Source organism: Plectropomus leopardus, chromosome 1, assembly GCF_026936395.1.
Source record: "Plectropomus leopardus strain MGB_pleo_1.0 chromosome 1, ASM2693639v1, whole genome shotgun sequence".
Lineage (NCBI taxonomy): Eukaryota > Metazoa > Chordata > Actinopteri > Perciformes > Serranidae > Plectropomus > Plectropomus leopardus.
Window position 1 is genome coordinate 25508004 of NC_142176.1, and position 21580 is coordinate 25529583.

General features: G+C 39.3%; 1 long non-coding RNA gene and 1 pseudogene across 1 annotated transcript in view; both read left to right on the forward strand.

Moving 5' to 3' along the window:
• Positions 1-18202, forward strand: part of LOC148190425 (uncharacterized) — an 87918-nt gene extending 69716 nt beyond the window's left edge. Inside the window, exon 3 of the long non-coding RNA XR_015776785.1 lies at positions 17840-18202. This is a non-coding gene — a long non-coding RNA (uncharacterized LOC148190425). The remainder of the gene's footprint in view (positions 1-17839) is intronic.
• Positions 18203-18210: 8 nt separating this feature from the next.
• LOC148190426 (uncharacterized) lies at positions 18211-21236 on the forward strand (annotated as a pseudogene).
• The last annotated feature ends 344 nt before the right edge of the window (positions 21237-21580 follow it).

The following is a 21580-nucleotide window of genomic DNA, read 5'->3' on the forward strand; positions in this document are numbered from 1 at the left end:
AACAGATTGATTGGTATCATACCAGCTCTGTTTGCCACCCACTCACCTTATCAAACATTACATACATATGTATACTTGTTACAGCTGGCCTGTTTACTCCAGAAGCAATGTTCAAGCAAAGCCCTTGGCACATATCTATTTCTTCCTCATAATTATCATACTTAGAGTATGCTCAAAATACTTTTAGCTCTCACCTACAAGACAACACTTTGCATTGACAAGAAAGAAAACACAGGACTCGCAATTTCCTATAACTGATACCACATGGAGAGATAAACAGGAAGGACCCCAGGTGAGCCGACAAATGTTTTATAACAGTGATGGATGTCCAGAGGGACGAGCAGAGCAACACACAATCTAGCTGTGATGGAAGCAGAGGACAGAATGTAACAGGAACTGTAGAGTGCACAGTCATATTTAATTACAACTTCAACTTAAATTATACTGATAAAGTTTATCAGCATCCCCAGTGTTTTCTCTCCTACTTGTGTAGATTTAATACCCTGTGCTTTATAATTATTCCCTGACTGAGGCCAATGTATTAAATGTGCAATGGCTTATCCATTAAGTGAGGCGAAATGGTACAGTTATGGCAAAACATTGCTCACTCTCATAGTGTGATCATGGTTTTTCCGTTTTTATTATTATTTTTATTATTATTATTGTACTGCTTTTTCATGCAGCTAAAGCATTCATTCAGTTGCACTTCAGTATGAGTAGGTATAAATGTCTCAGGGCATTTTTCATTGGTAGTGAATGATCTACTTAATTTCGCTGATTAAAACACAAGTTTCTTATTTGCATTGAAAACTACAAAGGTATAATGTTCAGAAATTGTCCCTTACTGTTTGTAAATAGCATAGCGGTTGAAAGTAAAAGTGAAATCCAACGTCAGATTTAGTGTCGCTTGCTATATTTGTGTTTTTGGCGCTGTGTCCACAATTTTACTAACTTCCATTTGGCTGTTCACAGTCTGGCAGCTGGTCTCTACCTTTTAATAAAGACCCTGCCTCACCAGCATACTGTGCACAGAGACGTACTGAACACAGCAAAACAAGAAGAAAATGAGAAAATACACACAGAGGTCAGGGTCTCTGCGGATATTCACAATCACAGTCAGGCTGTTAGTGGGTCATTAATAATGATAAAAAGGGATTGCTTTTGTTCAAGTCTATACATTGTGTTTGTTTGTTTGTTTGTTTGTTTTTAAGAAAATCCTGCATACTAGAAAAAAAATTCCAAGATGTAAACTGCTTTTCATGTTAGACAATCTTATTAATAAGTCGTTGTATTTACAAATCAAAGAAACATACTTTTCTTTTGGTGTCGACCCCATGATTTTAACTGCTTTTGCGCCAGTGTAAAACATGCTCTATTCCCCTGTGACCCTGAGGAGGATAAAATGGTTGTGCATACTAATTATCATGCTTACATCAAACTGATCAGCATGTAAAAATCAGATTAGACTTGGAGATTTCTGTGAGTGGTATAATGATCTCTGTAATCATCACTGTATGGCTGGTTGCTTTACAAGGATAACCCCATTAATACTGTATCCTTAACAAAAGAGCCTTCAATAGGATTGTACATCCAAATAGACTATCCCTTGGCATTGTTGCTGAGCTAAGACAAAAAGTCTCTGTTTCTCCCTTGGTTTTTGCAGCTTGTAAGGGCTGCAGAGAGAGAAAGACAGAAATACATATAATGCTGAGCTCAGCTTCTTCCAGCCAATAGCCTACTGTTTGCTGTTAATTATCCAACTTACTTGTGCAGGCCACAAAGACATACATTTCTCTCTAAAAATAAGAGCCGCTACAAGATATCATACTGCACTGTGCCACATTAAGACAGTTGGAGCATCGAAACTGAGCGAATCCTGTCAAACATAAGCATGTGACGTTATTAGCTTTTGTCAAGGAGAATTGGCAAAGCAGTTTCAGAAGCAAAGCACAGTAATTAAGTATTTTTCCATATAAAATATACTTCTCAGACATTTTGCGTTAGTGAACCGGTAGACTAAAATAATCAAGTAGGGCTGTCACACGTTTATTAATGCATTGATTGCGATGCGATTAAGGTCGGTTCTTTTTTTTTAAATCGCATTAATTGCCAGCCGATATTTTTTAATTAATGATTATTGCAAATATTTTAATACTAATTAAAATGTCATGAAACTTTGCATGGTCATAATGTTTGACATGACAGATTCACTGCAGGGGCACTTTGATGGTCTCTGGCACATAAACTTTTTATCCCACAGGACTGTTCAGTAATGATGCAGCCAGTACACTGTGACACCGGCTGCTACAGTTGCAATGCAGCCAATAGTGCACTAATGGCACATGGAAAATGCAGAGTTGTCAAACAGGCAACGAGATGTCAAAGTAGCACCTACCACACCGCTGAATCATTTTCCACAACTTCTACAGCTTTGTGCCATTATGATTACAACAGTCAGACCTGCATATTCCCAAGTGTGAAACAAATTGGCCATTTAAATGAAATATACAAATGCAGTCCTCTGAATACGATAAGTGGGGGTGAAGGGAAGGTCTGCTAATTAAAAATAAGCAGTTAATTTCATGCCATGAAAGCATCAACTTTGAAAGGTTCAGTCTTAAATGAATGGAAGAATGGCCATAAACCTCTCTGTGAGCCAGAATGCAAAATAATGTGTGAATGATGCTAAAAATAACCTCAGAGGCACATGCTATTCTCTGTAAGCAGAGAGAATTGGATTAGATAGAATTAGATATTGGATATTAGATATTTCTCTCTTTCCATCTTGCTTTTTGAATTCCATTAACTGCTCGTGGTGCACAAAATCTACGCTCTCCTAGATTTTTATCATTTAGTCAATTTTGACATATACTGTAGGATAATTGTGTGGTATCAGGTCTGCTGTGATAACTCGACAGCATGTAGATTTATGTACTTCAACTCAATAAGATGGTGAATAATAGATTTTATTTGAAATTAGATGCTTTTGTTAAGCAGTCTGTGTGTGTGTGTGTGTGTCTGTGTGTGTGTGGACTGCAGTTACTGTATGTTTCTTTAACTGTGAGAGAACAGAAGCCAGCTATTTTCACAGTTAACTGCATGACATAAAACATAAACCCCAAAGGTGTTATAAATATTTTACCATATCAAGACTCAAGACATAAAGAAGGACTTGCAAATGAAAAACTTAATCGTATGGAAAGCCTGACTTCTGTTGGCTGCTGTGGTCGAAACTTTTTCTTTAAGCATAGTTTACATCTAATATAGCCAGGAATACAGACCTTACCAAATCTCTACAGCTGCATTGTGGGTGGTATTTTTACTGCATTTCCCTGTAGGATGACATGAGATTAGCTCATAAATATCAGGGAAGATTGGGGTTTTCTTTCCCTCAGCACTGATTTGTTGTACTATTTGTACAGCAGGCAGTTTCTTATAATTAGGGAAAACTTTCCCAAGATTCTCAAGACAGTGACGAGAGTTAAGAATGTCCACCCACAATTATTAACAATCTACAGTTGTCAGACAATACTAACAAGTGAGAGAGCTGACACCTGAGTGTTAAGGCCAAAACACACTTTTGATAACCAAACATTCACGGATTGATAACCAAACATTCACGGGGAAAGGGAGCTAATTTGGTTGAATTTAGATAAAGCTATTGGCAAAACATGAGATCCTTTTGGTGCCACATAATTAGTCCATAAACTCATGAGTGCTTTACATTAAAATGTAATATAACACAACAGCCATTTTAAATATGTTATAACCTCAGAGGTCTACAAAATGACAACTCAGCAGCACCAGAAACCATCATCTCAAAAAATTATCATGTAGCCAGAAACAAATCTATACTGGGAAAATAAGAACAATACCATCAGCAGCCACAGCTCATGTAACAAGTGGCCCACATGCCAGAGGAAAATTTTGGCAGCCTTACATATGTGCATTTAATACATATTAAAGCAACTTTTGTAAAGTGACGTTATATATTTATTGAGAGATTGTCACTTGTGATTTGGAAAGTCATTGCTGTGTTTCCAGCAGCTTTTTAATCAACAAACGTATGTTTTGTAGCAACCTGTCACTTCATTTCTAGCAGCCTCTAGGTGTTATTGTTTTCCAAGACATTGCTGCTTTTCTTGCCAAGATAGTGGCATGAAAAGTGATTGTATTTTACTGAAAAGTTACTGCTTTTATTGCTGTGATAGTGAGATGACAAGCAGTTGTTTTTCGCTGAGACATTGCTGCTTTTCTTGCCATGATTGTCTCCCTCAAATGGGGTATTTAAAACCAAAACAAGATCTTTTCCCAACCATAATCAATAGGTTTTTGTGCCTAAACCACTACATAATACCTTGCAAATGTAATGTATCTGTGGTTTGCGAAAAAGTACCATGCTTACATTTTTTGTGGAGATTGGGCTGCTTCACTCGTCCAATTGAGGCCTCCCTGTTGTCAAAATAAGAGTTATCGTAGAACTCTTTTCTAAATGGTTAGTCCCTAAAAGTGTACAGCCAGCACAGCATCTTGTCTGAGATCATAAAACATCTACAGATGAACTTAATCCATTGTGGTTGAGGCAGGAAATACTGTGTTGAGGAATAGCAGTTAATCTGTGAGGATCAATCCCTACATAAGAAAGAGTAGCAAAGTGATCTGAACCAAAAAAGTTGTTGTTGAGCCACCTTATAAAGTTACTAGAAAGATGTTCTGGGTTTTTCCAGAACACGAGCAAAATGATATTACTTAGGGACTGAGGGAGACTCATTCTGCCCGTCCATCATCTCCACCTGTGTGATTGGCAGACTGCAAGCTGCTCAGGGAACGAGAGGTGTTGCTCTGCTAGACTGCGCGTTGCCTCAGGAGGGAGCCTCCCAGAGAGAGGTTAACACCTGCTAAACCTGCTGAGGCTTGTGGGAGGACGCTCCTATAAAAAGGATTTGGTTGGGAAAGAAGAAGATAAATGCACACACAGCTTTCAGCTCTAGTTGACATGTCTACTGTTCTGGGCAAAGATAAATGAAATTGGCATTCGTATGAAATCAAGACAGTCTGAAAAATTGTCGACCTCTCTGTTTATCTTTGTTATGCTGTAAGATGTCGATGTTATTCAGGGTATTTGACTTACCACCTCAAGTACAGGTTTAAGCTGTAAACCTCAGAACAGAGAAATAAGCCTAGAATTGATGCCAGGCAACTTGCTCTTTTAATAGATCTCCTGGGCCTAGTCCACAATATATCTCTGTAATCACCAGCACTTAAACTGCTGTACAGCATTACAGTGTAAAATCTGGACCTCCAATTTTCATTTAACACCTGTTGATTGTAGAATGTGTATTGCATAATAACATGAACAACAGTGCACATTATTTTGCCCTAGCATTCGTGCTGGGTGGTTTATATTGCTGTTTTTTGCACAGCCCCAGAGCTTACAAATAGAATTTGTTGGCAATCCATTTAATATAGATTTGAAAGGATGGGACCATTTTGCAATGCTTAGTCGCTCTTTTTAATTTAGCCAAAAAGCACTGGGGAATGTCTTTGCTCTGCTAATCACTATTACAATTTACTTCACTTGGAAAGCACAAAACTGCTAGTCACATACTCTGCAGATGCTCCATTTTTGGTCATGGTGCATTATAACAAGTAGAAGAAAGAAAATAGTTAGCATAAACATGAGGAAACAATGGAGCTGACATTACCAGATTCAGTTTGTTACAGTTTGATGAAACAATCAAGGAATGATTAAAAGCTTCCTTAACATTATTTCCCTTCTGGAGTAAAAACACATAAAATGTTGACAGCTGGCATTTCACAGCCAGTCAACTGATGAAAATGTTGGCATTGTTCATTCCTGAAAACCAGGGATAAGTTACATTTCTACTTGTCATATGTGACATACCAACGTTTTTTTTAGATGATGCAGTTCTAATTACATATATGTGAACTGACCTTGTCATTGAGTGGTGGAGGGGATGGTGGAAAGCATGACACTTCTGCTGGGCTGCAGGACACTTCAGACCATTGTTTGAGAGCAACAGAAAACTAATCCAGTTGTCTTTTAGCAAAACATTGTCGTCATTTACAGCCGTGATTGTGCCACAAAAACTTTTTTGTTTTTGAGAGAGCGAGAGAGACAGAGAGCTTCATATTCAGCGATGATTGTGCCACCAAAAATTGGTTTCTTTAGCAAGACATTTGTGGCATTTGCAGCAGCAATTGTACCACAAAAAATGTGTTTTTTTTTTTAACTTGACAGCATAATTATGTCACCAAAAATGGTCCTTATCTTGGGGTTACATAAGTGACATTTCCAGCTGTGGGCGTTTTTTAAACCAGACCTAGGTGGCTTTTCCATCCATGACTGCAGCAAAAAGGGGGTGTTTTTTAAAGAGACATCAGTGGCATTTCCAGCCATAATTGGGCCACCAATCAAGTGGGTTTTTTTATGGAGTCGTCAGCCCCATTTCTAGCACTGATTGTGCCAGAATAAGTGGGTGTTTACTTAGAGAAATCAGCTACATTTCCAAACGTGATTCTGAAGCCACAAAACAGGTATTTTAAGCCAAATTATTAAGCTTCTCTTAACCATAACCACGTGGTTTTTGTGCCTGAATATAGTCGGATGTTAACTACAGCGTAAATGGATGGGATAGTGATAGAGGATGGTTGCATTCTGATTTTAATGTGAATAGACCTTCCCGAATCACACATAATAATATTGAAATTTGTGTGTGTAGCATCTTTTGACTGGTTAATTTTTGAGTGAAAGCTTCATCTTGAGGGTGGCTACTAGTGTTACCAGTGTAGTATATCCTCTGGGTTGGTCTTACACATTCCCAGAGCATCAGCAGGGTCACAGCATCTTACTGTGAGAGCTCTGTAAATAGACTCAGGGGAGCAGGACAGGGCGAAGGTTCACAGTTATGTGTTTGTTCGTGTGTGTGCGAAGATCCATCTGTTAAAGTGTGTACTAACATGTACTGCATAATGCATGTGTGGAAAAGGCTCTGGCAACACGCCCGTTCACAAACCAATTAATCACCATAGCAATGCCAGTCCAGGTTTGCTGCAGATATCCCCCATGAAAGGACTTGATCTAAGTAAACCTTACATGTTATGTGTGTAGATGACTGAAAGTAAGTGGATTGGCTTGTTAACTGTTATAGAGACTGTGATGAGATTATGTAAGTCCAGTCTCCGTGTCCTGACCCAACACACCATACTGGTGAAAGCCACCTGAGGCTGCTAAATCCTTCAGTACAACATGTTATCTGGGCTCATATTATATTGAACATACAGTATGCACCTAGGGACAGCAAGCTATCTCATGTTTGGGAATGTGTAACCATGTCAGTAATAATTTATCAGATAGAATCTGTGAGGCTGGATGTCTATATTGCACATGTGTCCCGTGGGTTCAGTGTGGTTAAGCGTTCAGCTGAGTGTTTCAGACATAACAGCAGTGCAATTAGAAAACATAAAACTATATGCAAATAAATGTAAATATTTCATTTGTCCATACCTTGATTTGTTATCCACTCTATATTACATTTATAATTAAAGTTGACCCTTAACTCCCATCAAGAGTAGTTAAAAGAGACCACAGGCAGATATTTGTGATACATAAAACTAATAGGATGCTTCTTGAATTCTAATATGGTTTTCATGTAATTGAATCATGCATGTTTCTTCTCAAGCTCCATGTAATTATCCCAGGATTTTCAATTTCAAATCCATAGTCTTCTTTTTCTTTCCCTCATAAATCTGCTTCGACTACATCAATGTAGATTGAAAACCAGAGAACCGGTTTCTGTGTCTCTCAGAGGGCAGAACAACCAACTAAGATGAACCATTGCACCAAACCACCAACAGCCAATCTCAGAGAGCCGGTGATGATGCCCCCCTGCACAGCCTGTTGCCGTGGTAACAGTGCGGCAAGTACCTCTAGCTCTTATGTCTCTGGTTATGGCTGTCCGTTTCCATTCTGAGGTGAAGGGATTGATCACTATTCTGCTCACCAAGTGTCGAATCAAGGTGGCACTGGTGCAGAACAGCAGGGAATTGCCTGAACTGACGCCAACTACCTGTTTCTTACTGGACAGGGAATACCTGATGAAAACACTGATTCCTTCAGGGTGAAATCTGTTCCCTCCGCACGGAAAGGGGCCATGTGGACGAGAGGAATACAGCTGATCTGTCTCTTTGGGGCTGTAATCAGTACAAAGTTATAAATTCTTGCTCCATTTTTAGCCTGAATGTTCCATTGCATTTTTAGATATACATATCCAAGCAGAGTATAACTGCTTTTTCAGCAGGCATGCTTCACTCAGACACTCTTGTGGGAAAGCTGATCTTCTGTCGCCAGAACTGTCCACGACTGTGGTGGATGTATCAATTAGAAATTAACATTTTCTGGCTTTTGTATCTACTGGCACAGTTGAGATTGCTTAGCAACACAGAAGTAAGCTAATTAGGAAAATGTGTGTTTGGGGTACGGCTGTGAAGCACGATGTTATCAAATGATAACAGTGTTAGTCACAAGGGCGGCAGAACCTGTTAAGATGCAAATAACCATGACAAACAGCACAAGTGTGTCCCTTAATAGTAGAGAAAATCTGCCACAATAAATCATTTTGACATGTGGCATCACATGAGCAGTATTGAGCCATGTTAGCATACTCTAATAATAGAGTTAATTTCTCTATTTAATAAATAAGTCATTCCTCCAACTTGACTGTAGTGGCTGCACACTAGCAAAGAAGGATTCTTCATGCATTTTGTGGAGGCATTTCTATTGCAGTGATGTTATTCAGAGACCACTTGCTGCTTGTGTTTACTCTTGAAAAGGCATCTTTTCAACAGCAACCAAATATTTCTCATAAGATTGAACAATCTGTTGTGTGAGTTGAGACGCATGCTTGCAGTGTGCTCAGAAGATGCTCCATGTCTGAATAATTCATTCCAACAATACTACTGAAACCTTCTGGATCTGAAACCACAGCATGTGATTCCATTCAGTTCTGTGCATGCGTCATTTACATATGCACACTCATTATCATCATTCAATTCTTTCACATCACAGAAAATTTGAGGAAAAAGAAAAGCTACAACTTTTTCATAAAAATGACTTAAGATGTGTCTTTTTGCTGCACAGACATATCTCCAACCATTAATGTGCACATTACTGTATCATCCAGAAGAAAACGGCATAGCCATCAATGAAGCATTAACAAGTGCATCTCATGCACTTGTCAGCTTTATTGAATATTGGAATTTATTGGACTAAAAACATAATGCCAGATATACAGATGCTTGATGACAAGTGGCAAATCCAGAAATTATTCATAGAGGTTGCTGGATGTGGCCACTGAAAATTTTGGTGTGGCATGCCAAAACCAAAAGCCATGGCTGAATTTTAGGAATTCGATGAAGCTGTTGAAGTATTGGCTTGTTGGCTAAGTTAATATGGAGAGAGTTAAGGCATTGCATACCGATATACTTTAATTTCTTAGTTTACAGTTAATAATACTTCTTGTCTGATGTGCTGACTAATGTTGGGTTCACACCGGACGTGGAAGCAGCTGAAATGTTAAGTGTCGCGCAGCAGCCGGTCAGTAGTCTCCTGGCTGTTCACAACAGGAGCACATTTCTTCACAGTGGTCAGCAGTTATTCTCTTTCTCTGCTTTTTTCAAATCAAACAGAGAGCTCTGCATCTTGGGTCTCTGGCTGTGTACTTTTGTCTATGAATTTATGTATGCGTCTGTCAGTGTGTGTCTGCTTGTTTCTCTCCCTCTGTGACATGGTCATCATGATCAGATCATTGATAACATATCTAATATAGAGTTTATATATTGTTCATAGTAGAGTATTTAGTGTATTTTCCTGCCAGATTTGCTAGCTGAAAAATACACCAGACCCCAAAACTAAAACTGCAAAACTGCATAAAACTGCAGGTCATGAGCGTGTTATGGAGCTCGGAGCCCCTGCACGCCCAGTGTAACAGACTGACAGGGGCGCTGAAAGCAAGTGGCTGGCACTCCAGGAAAAAAATGGTGCAGTTTACTTACTTTCTGATTCCAGTGTGAACCCAGAGTTATATTGGTACAGTTAACATTTTGAGATCCATAACAATCCTGATTTAATATGCTATGTATCATCTATAAATGGTGGGTAGCTCATTGTTCTTTAAAAAGCCTAGTTGTCCTTTTCCTTGAAAAGGCAAATTAAAAGGCTTTACATGATCCCATTTTCATTCAGATATCTGAGGGTGGGAGTTTAAAGGACCCTTTGAAATGGTCTTCCCAGTTGTTCCCTCACAAAAAATTTGCCAAAGTTTGGAGCATTATTAAGCCCCCTTGCCGACAAGCTATGACAACATGGCTGGTACCAATGTGTGCAGGTATCTTGTTTTACAAGATGTAAGCTACCTTTGTGCTAGCTTAAAAAATAAGTGTGCCACAGCCTCTTAAAGACAGTAATGTTTCCCTCCAATTATTTTCGCCTGGGGAGGGGGGGGGGGGGCTTTTGGTAAGGCTAGCAATTGTATCAGGGGGCCATGGTTTACTGGCCACTGATGACTTCTTTATAGCTTTTGTGTCGGCTTATTCTGCTTATGACATAACCAAACACATATACACGCTTCCCACATCCCATGCAAGCATACAATGGCAAGTGCTAACCAAGCTATAGAATAAAAATAGAAGCCTTGAAGCCTTTTGGTGAAAGGGAATAACACTACAGCCAATACAGGAGAAATAAACAGGATTTGAAGGAGCACGAGTTATATTGCCTGCAACAAAGAATTCCTCAGTGAGAGAGTCACAGAGAGATGGAGAGAGAGAGAGAGAGAGAGTTTAAACGATGAGAGAAAACATTAGTGGGAACCATTACGTGCTCTGGCGTTTCACTGGGAGCCATTAGCTTGTATAAACAGGTCGTTCCTCCACTGAGCTCTACTCATTGATTCGCAGATAATCTGTCTTTGCTCTTCCTACTCACACCAACTGAGCACAGTCCAATCTGCACTACAGTACATGTTAATGCTGCCAAAAATGTTACCAGTCTGCCACCTTATTTAGCACATTCAATTGAATTGTTAGTGCTGCAGGATAGAGGAGATTTAAAAATACTCTCCTGCTTCTCCTGAGAGTTTCTACATCTTCACCCTCCAAACTTTGACACCCAGAGGTTTAAACCAAGAATATGGGATTAAACATCTCCTCTAAATCAAATTATTATTATTTTTTAGGGTTTTCTCTGTGTTTCATTGTGTTTTATTGTGTATCATTATATGTTTTTGTAGACTTTGACACACTAAAAGGGCAAATTTATTAATTTTAAAAGTTTTTTTGTTAATATAATATGTGTGTCTCTCCTCATTGAGATTATTACTCCTTTATTGATGTCACTTTTTGTCTATGTATTCCTTCAATGTATTTTCTATGTAATCTATTTAATTGTTGATTGTTAATTGTTTTACTACCCTGAATGGTGCAGATGGTAAACCACACCTGCAACCATAGAGCTCGTCAGCCTATTGATGTGCATTATGTATACATATAGGTGTGGTTTCATCTTTTCAAAAATTTGACCTGACGAAGATCCAAGCAGGATCAAAACGTTGTCTTTAACAAAATTGTGTGGCATAGAGTGTGCAGGCGTTTTTTTGCCTCATGAAAGTTTTTTGAAAGCTTTGCATCTACGTGATGTACATATAAATCTTGCAGGATAGCCATCACCGTGTTTGTATTGATGCAGGTTATATCTATTGCAGAGAATCATTTTGGACAATAAATATCCTCTGTTGATGGTGGTGTAACGATAAAGCTCCATAGCACCATCACACCTCTGGTGTCCTGTCTCTTATGTGTTCAGTTGCACACCTGCAAGGAGTGTGATGCCTTTGTGACCACATTAACACTGTGCCAATCTGCCAGAAGCTATGCTTTTATCCATCTGTCTCAGTAATGGCCAAAAGAACAGTTAATACAGGCTCTTTGAAGGCTTCACGTTGTCTTACGTTGTCTTCACATTGTCACTGAGATGCATCATTTGTGGCCATGTCCTGAATTTACACCTTCAGGGACGGCTCCCTGGTACATGAGTTGATGTTGTGAGACAACATGATGCAGAGAGTGTGAATATGTCTGCTCATACTGTATCCTCTGGTGCAGTTGTGATGTTCCTCTTTACACACAAACAAGATTTCTCCCATTTGCTATCTGGGTTGAAATTAGTCTTTAAAAAGTGCAAAAGAAAGGGAGCGCACAAGAGAAAACAAGTGGATGAGTGAGACAGCGAAACTAAACAGAAACTTCATGAGGTTAATGTTTTGTTGCGGTGGCTTACAGAATTTAAAATAACAGCAGAAAACTCTTCGCAATACTCATGTAGAGTACTGGTAAGAGCTACTGCTGAAATATTGGCAAGGCATCTATCAAGCATGTTTGATACTTTTGATACGTTTGATGGGACTGCAGTATCTCAGGATGAAAATCCTGTATTTGAGAAAAGCTGGGCCCTCTTACCAGACCTTCCAAATCGACTTAAGCATGACTCGAACCAGTCCCGTATGTAAATGCAAACCCACGCTAGAGCAGATGCCACATACAGGCAAGATGTAAGCATCTCACACGCAGCTTGCCAAGCCCTCAGTCAGTGTCTACACCTTGTTTTACAAACAGATTTTCAGAAGTGAAGCACCTCCAAACACACCAACTTAACTAGAATTATATTATCCAGAGACAGAGGAACACAAGCATCTCTAATCAACAGCCTATTAATAAACAAAGAGTAACTGTAGGGCAATGGGCCTCAGCCAAGCACAGACTGTTGTTAGGGGTGATTGGAAAGTAATTTAAAGGGCAAAATCATTCACATAGCACCACAAAAAAAGAAAACAAAAAACAAACCACTTCTCTTTATTAACTGTGAGTTTTCTTTGTCTGTGACATTCTGTCCTCTGTGCTCTGGGAGTACTGACACATGTATGAGGAAAAATGTAGACTTTTAGCAAAAAACAATGCTTTGAATCACAGAAGTTGGAAGTGCGTGCTGATAGATGCACTGTTAAATCTGAACACATCTGTCCCGTCAGACGGTCTACAGAGTTAAAAACATGAAAGCTGAAATGCATCCAGCCTGACAACCGTCCTTTCACACTTTGTTGATCTCTAGTTGCCATGACTTTAGTGAGCAAGTGTATCTAAAGGTTGCAAAGATTTTGAAATTCTATTAAGATAATGTGGAAATGTTCGCAAGTTGGAAAACCATTGTTACTGAAAGTATCAGCTAAATGTCCACTGACAATGTTTCTCATTTGTTTTCTGTTAAATCTTGCAGTACACTATAAATTTGAAGTGACTACAGCATTATTTTTATTTTTACCTTTGTATTAACATTTATTAGAAATCGCAGTCTTTCCGTTATCACAGTTCTTTTGTTGACTAAACACAAACAGACTGAAATCTGGATGTGAATTTGGGATTCAGGTGTCACAATCCTGTTCTTTTCATATCCACCATACAACCCAACAGCCTCCCTGCAAATCCAAAACATAAAGTCAGTGTTTCATTAACTCAAAGAAATGCTTCCTCAACATAATCCAGGCAGCGATTACATCATCACCACAACACAGTTAGGAATACAACTTAGTGATACACAAACTTAATTTCTAGGTTTTCTAAGTCTTAATTTCAGAGTGATAGTGTACATCTAGAGGTGATACAGACAGCCTGAGTACGAATGGAAAAGAATGGATTGTGTCCACTAATAGCACCATGATTTGTGCAGAATTAGCACTAGCAATATGCTCCGTTTTAGCAGACCATCCACAAAAAACGCTTTTCTCCATATTTCAGAACAAAGATTGCTTCATAATGAAAACTACAGAGAGCACAACATTTTGAAGAAAGCGTTAATTTTGTTTGTTGCCCACAGTTGTCTGTGTGTGGCAGCTGGCTCCAGCATGTCACAGCAGCTGATACCATACATGCGTCTCCAAAATCAAACATTGGCTGTGCGCTTTTACGCATGAGGCTGCAGTTACTCTATTAAGAGGATTTGCCGGGATTTGATGGTGATTGATGTTTCATATTCTGCTTCACATCCATACAGGTTGGGCTGTTACACACACAGATCCAAGGTTTATACGCTGAAATTGTTAGTAATAAGGCAGCCCTTATGGATGAATCCTGAGCTCCATCGAAGCTGTTTCATTTTATAATCCGATGAAAGCTCGCGACACACTTGATTCCCTCCTCTGACTTTAGATTCTAACCATAATATCACCTAATATTTTTTCCCTGTCATAGGGTTTTTTTGGCAGTTTTTCCTTAGTCGATGTGAGGGTCTAAGGACAGAGGGATGCTGTATGCTGTAAAGCCTTCTGAAGCAAATTGTGATTTGTGATAATGGGCTTTATAAATAAAATTGACTTGACTTGACTATATAATTTCAATGTCATTCAGAGCATTCATGAGCTTTAAAGAGAGAGAAATTGTGCCGTATGCACGGGTCTCAAAGGCATTAAATAGCGCCATTGTAACTGTGGCAATTAGTGCTGGTCTTTGTGATATAGATGGTATTTGCAAAAAAGGCTTATTTGCACAGGTAGGGGGCCATTTTCTACTGAATTTTTGAATATCTCCTAATGCACATACATGCAAATGGGACAGGTTCACCTAGGATGCTGTCTGCTTGGCAGTGCAGTTTGTGTGCAGTTTCAGCCTTTGCACATGCTTTGCTGATTGCACACTATCTTCCTCTCTTATTTGCACAGTTGTAGCGGTAGCAAAAGCCGCAGAAACTTTTGTGGATATGGCCCTGTGTGTAGTAATCCGAGCTTCTCTGTGGTTTGTTGTGGTAAGCTGCTACAGCCACTCATGCACATTAGTGCATGTGCAAGTCCCACTGGCTAGTTCATTTGCCCTAATCTCATTTTATTACCACTGTTTATCAGCTGCTGCTAGCTGCCAGCTCAGCCACCTTCATGTTCAGAACCTCGTACAGACAACTTGTACGCTCTGAATTTCACATAGAGCCCCGTTAAGTGTGGAAACTGAGCTCTGTCACAACCCTGAGGTCTCAAAGCCTCTGTTGAGTCTTAGCAGCACTGTGAGTGAGAACAGAGCAGTGCCAGTAGAATAGATTAGCCAACAGGTAAACTTAACTTAACATTTTTTTCTATATCTATCAGAACCCACAAAAATAATTAACTCTGCTGAGGAGCTCATGTTTTGTATTAGATGGTCTGCTGTATATCTTAAAAACCTTTGTAAAGACTTCCATGAAATTCAGTGGACAGAGAGTCCTCAGGCCCTGGAATAATTGATTCTGTCTTGGTGGCGATCTTGATCTGGGATTTTTATCCTGAGACAATTATCTTATATAGCCATGACTATCAAAACGGTTGATTTCAGCTAACAGACTAATAGACTAATAGAGAAAAAGACATGAATCCAACTCCTAAGGCTGTGCATACAGAGTGAAAAAGCGACTATCCTTAATAATATTTTTGTGAAAAATAGAGACACTCTCTGTTGGCGAAGCCTCAAGTTAAACTATGGTCCAGCATTAGCAGAGTTTTTTACTCACTTGTGGTGTCTCCTAATTACCAAAATGATGTTCTAATTCTGTAGTTGACAACAAAAAGAGAAAACATAAGAACAGATGGGTGTGTGATGCTGGTTTCCTCTGCCTCTTCCTCTGATTCATTGTGACCCAGATCAATCTGGATGGGGGGAAGAAAATCAACAGATCGAGGGAGAGAGGGGGGTTTAAGGTCTCTCTGCATCTTACCACAGAAACATACTCTATACACACCAACATATGAACACACAAACTTAGAAACCGCTGAGGGAAAAATCAAAACAAATGAGGTTTGTTTAATTAGACAGTGGATTACAGGATCAGCTGTAACGAAAAAGACTTAATTACTGATGTAACACTTTCTGGCATTATATTTTTATTAACATGATACTTCAACATGATCTGTGGCTTATTATAGTCAGGGCTGAATTTTCTTTAATTAACATAATACAAATCTGATATCTTTTTGACTATACATTCAAGGCTTTCAACATATTTAATGTGGTTTGAGGCAAGGTCAAAATGCTTGGAAGTTAAATTTTATTGTTTGTATGTGTAGAGTATGGCATCCATTCCTCTACTTAATTTAATAGTCGTTAAAATGTTAATTAATACTGACAGCAATGCTTCACCTAACTTTAACCCCCACTGAGTACACTGATCTTATTATTTTGATGAAGATACACGGGGCAATACATCCTTCACAAACACACTCTAAGTCGGTCAACTATCACACACAGTTGTCAACACAATCAGTAACTTTAATTCAGATCTTTAACTTGTCTATTAAACTAGACAAAAAGTTTCATTTTTCAATTTTCTCTCTGTAGGCTTTGTTGTTGAAAATTTACATTTCTATTTCAGACTTTAGTGATTTTAATTAGTGCATATTTGCAGAATTCAGTGTTTAAACACTAGCTAACAGTGTATAAGGGGCAATGTGTGGGATTATATATATATATATATATGTGTGTGTGTGTGTGTGTGTGTGTGTGTCCCCAGATACTCCCCAGAGTGTTGGATCACAGAGAATTGAAAATGGTCTCCCCAATTTTGAATAATTATGGCCTTGTATTTTAAACTAAAAGAAAACATACTTTTGATATTGTATTCCATCTCTTCCAATATACCTCCCTACACACTGGACCTTTAACTCTCTACCATACAATACCCTGAGGCCAGTATATAGTATGCCATGCAAAGGGTCCACCTACCTTAAGTTTTCAGCATGTCCCATGGGGCATTAGGGTATTCAAAAATAAAGTTCAGACCTTTCTCTTGTTGAGATTGTAGCTTACAAAGTAAGGCAATTATCAGAGTAAAGCTGAAGAAGTTGCAGCAAAGATTATGATTCCTGCTATAATTTGAATTTATAATTCAATGTTCCAACAGGTTTTTTTTGTACTTGTGGGTTGTGCAATTAAATGGAAGTTGTGGCCCCTCCACAATACACAAACCTAGAACATAGGTCTTTAAACACTTTTTAAAATTCGAATAGGATCAAATTAAATAAGGTAAGACAATATACAGTTACTGATATATACAAATGTGGGAATGAGGTGTATGTCTGACAATAAGCTTACATTATTCCATACTCTGTTTTTCATTTGCGTTGTCACCCATCCAAGCTTTAATGTACAGTGACATTCAGGCTCCACAGAAGCCTCATAGTAAGTGTCTGTAGCCTTGCTGTGGAATGCCAGTCAATTTCAGATTAGTGCTCTGTGAATCCCTGCAAAACGCGTTTCCCCAGCAACAGGAAGATAACATGACAGGAAAAATCATCTTGTGTTATCACTGTAAAAGGGTTTTCCTAGTCTTTGGCAGCACTAGAGAGGGGTGACTGTAAATGAAAGAGAAAAAATGAGCAGGACAATAAGCAGAATGACCATTTCAGTTTTGAAATGAAGCATGCATAACACTGGAGCCACATCATGAGCTATGTCCTCAGGGAGGTAATCAGCTGCCCAGGGCTGCAAACTATACTATACACACACCCCCACCCCTCTGTCTTATAGGCCATAATTGTTTATTTAACTAAATGTTCTGAAGATACTGTAATAGTAACATTTCACAGATTTTTCTTGTTGCAAAACTGAACAGGTTATAAATTTAGGACATTGACTGCTGCTGTGATCTATAAATTTGTGGGGAAAAGCCTTTGCAGGGCTAGCAACCATATTGATTTTCCCTCTGGGGTTATTAGCTTATGACATCCTTTATTTCCTCTGTCTCTCCATACAGGCTGAGGAGCTGCTTTCTAAACCAATAAAACGGGGATCCATACTGTACCTGTTGTTATTTCCCTCCCCATTTAAGATAATTGAAAGGTAACTGTTTTTTTTCTTCCTTCCCTTTATATGTTTTCTCAATTAATAGATTGACCCAGTCACATTTGGAAAGACCAGAAGGCAAATCAAACCAAAGTGAGCCGAGTTTGCCAACTCAATCATCCACTATTGTAGTTCCACAGAGCTTTCTCCACTCACGCCTCACTTTCTGTAGAAAACAAAAAAAAATGTCTACTGAAAGACAATAACAATCCACTTTATATAACCAAGCCCCATTCAGTTGAAGTTTTCCTCCTTTCCTTTGAAAGGAAGACAAATGATTGTTTAAACTGCTCAACAAAAATTAGAGATTGTCACATCATAAGACGGATGTCATACCAGTATGAAGCATGCCTGCAATGTGTCATACAACAATTTGAAGACTGGCTTTGTTCCTACATAAAATGATTCATGAAAAAGATACAATTAGGTGAAGAACTGTTGCTGATATTAAGCTTGATTAACATGTATATTATCATGTAGACTACCAAATGGGATGTATCATTATTTAGAGCTTAATTTCTTGAATTGCTTTATGGTCATATGAGGTAACAGTTGTGTAATCACACTGATAAGTGGACAGCCACCCCTGCTGAAGAAAAACAGCTAGATCAGCTTAAGGTGGTTACAAAGCCATCTGCGGTCCTTCTGTCATTTTTGGATGGAGAAAAATGAGAGGGGTCACCTTATCAGTTTGTTGAGGAACAGCCATTTCTGTAACACGCAAGCTTACTTTTATTTAATCCTTATTAACTGATATGTGTCACAGTGTCTGAACGGGTGGAGCTGCTGTTATGAAAAAAAGAAGAAAATCAGACACTGATAGAAACTAAGGTGAACATAATGTTGTTGGACTGGGTGCCACCGCAAAGACAGAATTCTCTGTTTTTTAATCTGCTGCAATGGGGCAATTCACACACTATCGGTGTCATCGGAGCTTGGCTTTGATAGCTGCTGCAGGCAGCACAGCCTCCGCCAGACCTGACTTCTGTACTTCTGGAATTGGTTGATTTTGTGGAACATGAGGATGTCACACTACACTTTGTCAAAAACCTTAAATCATCTGACTGTGCATCTTCTAAAGAGTCGTCTCTCACTGCTTCAATCGACTCCAGTGAGGACATCAAGGCTGCTGAGGAAGCAGACCTGACCTCTGTCCCTCTGGAGTTGGTTGAAAATTTGGGGCATGAGGACATCACACCACAGACAGAAAACGGTCCCCAAGAATTTGATAAAAACAAGGGTTTATCTGTCAGCTCCAATGAGGACGTCAGGTCTGCTGAGGAAGCAAACCTGACTGCTATCCTTCTAGAATGAATCAATATGGCAGACAAGGTAGTCATACCATTGGGGAGCAAGGACAAATTAATGGAGGGCAATCTTTTATAGGACATGGATGTAACATCAGGACCCTCAGGAGCAGAACAACAGGCATTAATCAAACAAAACTAGGGTCTCTATTTCCTGGAGAGGTTGCCTTCATGTAGATGGATGCACTTCCCCAGGAGGATGACAGAGATGTCTGTCGCACCATCCTCAAAAAGATGAAATCAGCATGGAAGTGCTGCTTCAAAGCAAGACATAAGATCTAGCTGCCAAAAGAAGAGAATGTGGATGAGGTTGTTGAGTCAGAAAGCAGTGGCTGGAAATCTGGCTCTCCCTGTCCTGAAGAGATCTCTCCCACAGACTCATTCAGCTCCAGTAAGGACATCAAGGTTGCTGAGGAACCTGACTTGACCTCTGTCCCTCTGTAACTGATGGATGTAGAGGATGATGACAACACAACAAACACAAAAGATGATGCACTAAAACCATCCACCTCAAGCTTACCCCCATCAGTAAAGCATCATCGGGACAGGTCTCCTGTCACAAAGAAAGACTTGGTGATGCACATGGACTCATCCCCAGGACTTTCAGGACAGGACAGGCATCCTGAGAGACAGGAAGACGGAGCAGCAACATTAGCCCAGCTCACTGGCCCGAGAAACATCTTCTACACCATAATCAAGGGATTCTTTAACAGCCTAGCTGAAGAGTAGGCTCTCTGATTTCCTAACTGTTTTTGTGGTTTTTTTCCACAGTTTTTTTTCTTCTTTATAGGCAGCAAGTGCAAATCAGTAAAGGTGTTTACACCATTAATGTGAAGGACAAGCTGGTTAGCATGTGTGCTGTGTAGCTGATACTCATCATAGAGACAATCACAGATATGCTATCAAAGGCCATGAATCAGTCTGCTCCCCCACATACTGTAGTACCTTGACCAAGAGGAGTCCCACCTCTTCCCAAGCATGTGGATTCTCACAGTCTCGCAGAGAGAACTTTGTCATCACCAAGTACAAACTCCAGCACGGTATTAAAAAGTCTTTTGGTTAGGCTTTCTGTGAAGTGGCTGGTGCAGAAAAATCTCTTACATCTAAATTCGCGGAGGTCATTGAGACACTGATCACTAATGGGGTAAACTCTGTCCTGTAAAGTCCATAAAAGCCTCAATAAGTGATTGATTCCCAGATGTCCCCTGTGCCACCTGCCGCAAGTTCTGAATTTGCAGAGCATGCAAGAAGATGTTTGCTAGCCAATGAAATCCTTCTTCACACCATTTAAGATGGTAACAACAGAGGAAAAAATCAGATGAGAGTAAGGATGACAAATTTACAGATACACCTACCATCAAAGTCCAGGGTCTTTTTGGAGGCTCTTTAAGAGATGGCAGATGAGAAAGGTCCACGAGGGTTCTGACAAACAAACCGAGACTGTCAGGTTGTCATTAAGAAAACTCATCTGGACACAAACTCTCCTCATCTTCTCGAGCCACATCCAACATCCAGTGAACTCTACCTCACTGGAGTTAGTTGATTATTAAGAAGAGGATGAGATCGGCACTCAAGAGAACATCGGAAACACCCCACCTTCACACTCCAGCGGCTATTTTCGAACAGCATGCCATGAGGATAATCGCAGATACCAACAAGAGCCCACATCTGTCTGAAACTCGTACCAATGTGACGAGCTTAGATCATTCTGGTGACTGTGGCGATAATAAAAGTGATGTTTTGATGGAGGAGGGTGTCATGGATTCTTCGGATACTGATGCCAATGCGACCAAAGCCAAGAAGACAAACAGAATCTTCCCAGTCTTCAGCAAGGTATGTGTGCATTCACTTAGGGAGTGAAATTGATTAGACCAGATTGAAAGACAGGAGGAGAGACTAAATTAAACACGATAAGACACCATTAGTTCATAACTGTGGGTCTTGTAGTCACAGGCATGACATTTTTCTGTAGGCTGATGCAGAAGTTAGCTTTGCCCTGGTTCTCCCTGTCAAAGAGCCTATGGAATTTTTCCATTGGATTTTGGATTATTGCAGAACATAAGCTCTGTGGCAAAAAAAAAATGTTTATGATAATTACACATTTTGTTCAGCAAGATAATCTTCACAAATGAATACCACTTTTAGGATTTTTTTTAAATTCTAAATGAAATCACTAGTAGTAAAAAGCTATTGTTAGCTACTGTTGTTTGGTGAGGCATGGTGTGATGAGGTTCTGTAGTCTCAGTGAGTAGTATTGAGTGAGTGGAATATTTGTTGGCATATTTTATGTATTAGAACAAAATATGAAAGTCTTTTAAACTTGTGTTAACCATAGACATTATTTT